Source organism: Poecilia latipinna, unplaced genomic scaffold, assembly GCF_001443285.1.
Source record: "Poecilia latipinna isolate Pla-1442-1.1 unplaced genomic scaffold, P_latipinna-1.0 Scaffold565, whole genome shotgun sequence".
Taxonomy (NCBI): domain Eukaryota; kingdom Metazoa; phylum Chordata; class Actinopteri; order Cyprinodontiformes; family Poeciliidae; genus Poecilia; species Poecilia latipinna.
Window position 1 is genome coordinate 56,551 of NW_015113181.1, and position 5,074 is coordinate 61,624.

The window sequence follows — 5,074 nt, forward strand, 5'->3', positions numbered from 1 at the left end:
ATCGGCCTATAAAATCTTGGGGCACATAAAATGACATGGCGGGCCACATGAGTTTGACACGTGGTTTAGAGTGTCCACATATTTTCTTTACGCTAGTCTTAAAGCCATGGTTCGGCTATGAATTACCTACTAAGATGGCGCTGATCACTTCTGGTTCAGACTTGTGGGAACAATGAACACATTTGCATTAATATTACATCCAGTAAAGTTGATGTGGATCTTAAGGTCAACATTTGTTTATCTGGATGTAAGGGTTCATTCACACCAGCCCTGTTTAGTCCGCTTTAATCCAGCTCTGATACGTTTACCTACCTAGAAAGTCCAGTTTGTTTGGGTAGGTGTGAATGCGTAATCAAACTCTGATCTGGACCAAAAAAAGCAAACACAACAAATCTATTCCTTTTTTATGCCGTTTGAGATTAGATTTCAGTCATTTTAGAACCGATAATCGTTTCCATCATGTCCTGAAAATTTTAAAGATTTAACTTTACTTTTACAGAAGCTCTATGTTGAGAAATGGTTGCTGTGTTTAAATTTGGCAGAATTAATAAGACTGACTAAAGCTGGGCTCATCTCATGTGTTTTTTTGGGTTTTTTTTCATGTAATGTTAGCAGCACATTTATTTGATTTGGGGTTTTTTAATTCATGTAGAATAAACGGGTACTGTTAAGTTTTTTTTTTTTCCAGATTGCAATCCTTCGCCATAGATAATCATACAGCTCTAATTACATCAATTTAAAGCGAGTAGAAAAGCATCCACTTTCTGAATAAACTTCCTCTCAGTTTGACTCTCTTTCAGACACAGACACTCGTCCTCCGTCACAAAAGACTCCCTTACCTATAGTTAGAAATAAGCCTTTCTGTACTTGCTAATTCAGGATATTTTTGGACTAAACACCCACTCTCGTATCTGTTAGACAAACAAGACCACATTTGTTCTCTCGTCTGAGATGTTTCCTGCAGTTTCTGTCATTCTCTAACAAAAGCACCATTGATTTTGATGCTAAAAGCATCCTCTTTTAGTTTGAGCTTCATTATTTCTGCTATTCTGAAGCTGTGAGCTTTTAGTTTGCTAGATAATTTCTGCAGAAGATACAGTGCTGACAGAAAAGTTTCAGACCTTTTCAAGTGTTTGAAACTCATCCAAAAAATTGATTACTTTTTGTTCTCAATGGCCCAAACAGTTCTGACAGCAGAGGATAATGAATATTTCCTTTTTATTTAATAGGAATTAAAGCCTGCTGTATCCCAAACCGTGGATCTCTCACAGAGTTCAGTTGAATCACTTTTGACAACCTTAAATATTCTTTATACTACAAGGTTTGCGGGCTTTCCATTTCTCAGCGGCAGACCCTTTTAAGCTCAGCAAAGTTAACTGGAACCGTCTGAAAAATGTCAAAGCCAGAAGAATATTTGATGTTTCTGTGAATTAAGGCATGTCGGTTGTCTGAACCATCATATTTTTATGTCAGAAAAACTAAACCTCATGAAAAGCTTAGTCTGCCTTTCTCTTTCTTTTCAAAGCGCAGAAGAAGTTTCGACTTGAATGTTTTGAAGATGGTGTGCCATATGTAATAGCACCGTCTGGAAATCTCTTACTGGAAAAACAAAATATGTTGGGTTTTAAGAAAAAGCCTTTTCGTTGGGACTACAGTGGATTCCTGACTTTTCATTAGATTAGAGGATTTTTCTCTGCAACGCAAATCAAAATTATTAATAAAATCTGGCTATTTGTAGGCCTGTCACCGTAACAAACTTTGCTGGACGATATATTGTCCCAGTAATTATTGTGGTAAACGATAATATTGTTCTTTTGAGACTGTTTTCAAATCATATATTGATAATATAATAATAATGGAAATTCACTCCCTCAAAGACCAATAAACTTGTAAAAAAAAACTCTCGAACTGAAAGATGTTTTGACTTTCTAAAACAAAACCCAACAACCAAAAAAAGTTAAATGGAAATAAAATAAACTACAACAAACCAAAACCATCAATGAAATGGACTATGAAGTCTCTAAAGATAATCAACCTTAAAAAGAAAAAAAAAAGGTGCAGCGCATTCAGACCTCAAATAATGCAAAGAAAACAATTTAGAAACAACAATACTAATGTTTTAACTCAGGAAGAGTTCAGAGATCAATATCTGTTGGAATAAGCAGGAGGTTTTCAACGGGGTTCAGTGCAGTGGGCTTTTAATTGTGTCCAGATCTGTATTTGCACCAGAAACTTGTGTTTTGTGTGTTTGCAGTGTCGCACTTTTGCTGCAAATATAATCTGCTCTGGGAATGTTGTGAAACGGTTGAAGACGATGGATTTCTTAACCAATAAAAAGAAGGAACAACTGAGGGAATGTTCAGGTCACATTATGACAGAATGGCTTGGATTTACGACTTGACTGCAGGTGGTCACATCTCAAGTGTTTGTTTTTTATGTCGTTCTTACCAAGGTGACAGCAGCTCAGCAAATGAGACGCATATTCTACAAATCCCTGATCAAATCTCTATAAAATACATATGAGGAAACATTTTTCTGCAGGAACTACTTTTAATTAGCAGCTTTAACAGCTTCCAGCCATCACTTTCTCCAACATTATTCTCTCCTTATAAAAGCACGTCTAGCGTGGGTCACAATTACTTCCCAGTCGCTGCTTTAGCATTCCTGGATGGCAGCGGAGCTCTATTGATTTGACTTGATTGAGCTGTTAAATAAATTTGGACCCAGACGTAATCCAATTTTGCTGCTGTCCTCAGCCTCTCTTGGCTGGAAATTGGCAGCGTCGTCACACAACCAGAAGTTTGGGTTAAAGTGACGGCCTTGAACACACACACACACACACACACACACACACACACACACACACACACACACACACACACACATGGAGAGAGAGAAGCCATGGGCCAACTCGCCACACACAACGAGAAATTAACGCTTGGCCTCGCCAACAGCTGCTCATGTGAGAGGAATTTGAAATCACTCTGAACGAATCAAGCAAGAGAAATTCATTATTTGAAATTATTTAATCACAGCAATTTCAAATGCTGACCTCGTCTAATTTTTTGGAAATGCTTTTATCGTTCTGCAAGGTCAAGCTCATCGTGACCCCTTTTCTGCTCGCTGAAATTCGCCGTTCTTACTCGTCAGTCGCCTCCTGAAAAGCCTTTCTGAGTCGTTGTTTAGCTCGTTGATTGGTGGACGTACAGGCAGTGAGAAGATTAAACCTGAATATAACCCCAGTCTTCAAATGTTAGCATCAGCTGGTGCCAAAGGCAGATTTTACTCGTATTAGATGCTCAGCGGGCGGTAATTTCAGACACTGGACATTCAGCGCATGCTTCAGCACTCGGTGTGCCAGGCTCTCATTTGTATGTGCACACAAATAGAGCGGAGGAATCCACTCTACATATGCCAATTCAGCAGTACTTGCCTCTTGGGTGAAGGAGAAATTCAGCAAATATACGAGACTGCCTACTTGAGTGAAATTGGAAGGCAATTGGACTCTTTCACAAACTGAAATACTACCAGGGAGTCATCAAGATTAGATGAAATATTCTGTCTGCATGGCAATTTCGCTTGTTACCCTTATAGGGCGGGTATAATGCGGTGATTGCAGGGTATATTCACAACCATGAAATGTTTGGCGGTTTGAAGTACACTGCTTATTTCTGGGATTTCATGTAGGAGCTCAGAATCGTTTCTGTCCATGAACTATGAATATTTTTGCATGTGAAGTTGCTTGATAAAACGTCCATAGCAGAAATGCATGCAGATACTCTTTTACAATAAAACTAGCTGTAGATTGTTCTGCAGTCAACATTTATGACTGAAAACAGATTTCTATAAATGCATTTTTTATAGATGTCTTGTTCATAAAAGTACAAGCCTTTACACCAAAGGTCCAATATTTGAGCTTACACTTACCTCACCAGACAGTCACATGACTCCCAACTGGGCTGTGATTTGTCAGGTTTCTTCCCTTTAAATGGAAATATGGTGCAATTTATTTCCAAATTCCCAGTGAGAAATTCAATAAAATCTCCTGAAGTTGGAATTCAAATGGGAAAGTGAAAGCTCACCAAGACATCCAGAGTTCAGAATCCAAAATGGCCGCTTCAGGTACAGCACAAAGTGGAAACTTCAGGTATAAACATTTGGATTTTTTTGTTTGTAGCATTTTTTTTTATTTATTTATTTGTGTCTTATTACACTGGTAGTAAGTAACATTTTAAACTAATCTAATATTTTAAAGTATAATTGTAGCTTCAAATTCTAAAATTTTAAAGACTAAAATAAAAAAATAAGACAATTGGATGATTTTACAAAATTACAAATTTAATCAAAAGAAATACTATCAAATTATTATTTTCGACATTAAGCTTATACCAATACTTATAATAAGCAGTTTGCGTAAATATGTGAGAACAAAGTAAAATGCTTAAAATAGCAATATTTAGTGTTTATGATTTATTCACTTATCTCCACATTACGGAGCCCTCCAAGGGACATGAGGATTTTTTTTTTCTTTTGCGTTCCCTCGCAATAATCAGTTATCAGTTCATGCGGCATAATTGATACTGTAAGCCTTTTTTACGGTGGCCGCCGTACTTTCTGCTTTAATACAAGCTCATAAGGTTTTTCCATGGACTATTTCTGAGTTATTATCGCGGGGTAATAAGTCATCTGATTGTGTCTCTATTGTGTTCGTGTCTGAATGGTTTAAAGGGCTGCTTTCAGTGCCGTTCCATCTGAGCCTTAACAGACATAAACATGCAGTAAATAAATCGATTTTCAATCAGTTTTTTGCACCAAAGCATTAATAATAATAAACACGTTTTCACTGAGGCTCTATAAGAGCAATATGAATGAAATAAGTAATTATTGATATGACAGGAGCAGCGGCTTTGACACCTGGTGGTGGGCGTGTCGGTGTGGGAGTGACGTCATCAAGTACGAATGGGAAGGTGACGCTGCTGGCTTTGTGTGTATGAGGAAACGGGTGAGCTGGGTGGTCAGTCCTCGCAAAGTTTGGAGCGTAATAAAAATTTTAAAAAATCGATAATTGTGACAG

General features: G+C 37.5%; 1 protein-coding gene across 1 annotated transcript in view; it reads left to right on the plus strand.

The window, feature by feature from the left end:
- pigk (phosphatidylinositol glycan anchor biosynthesis, class K) overlaps positions 1 to 5,074 on the plus strand; it is a 49,927-nt gene that overhangs the window by 39,051 nt on the left and 5,802 nt on the right. The gene's annotated exons all lie outside the window — the stretch shown is intronic.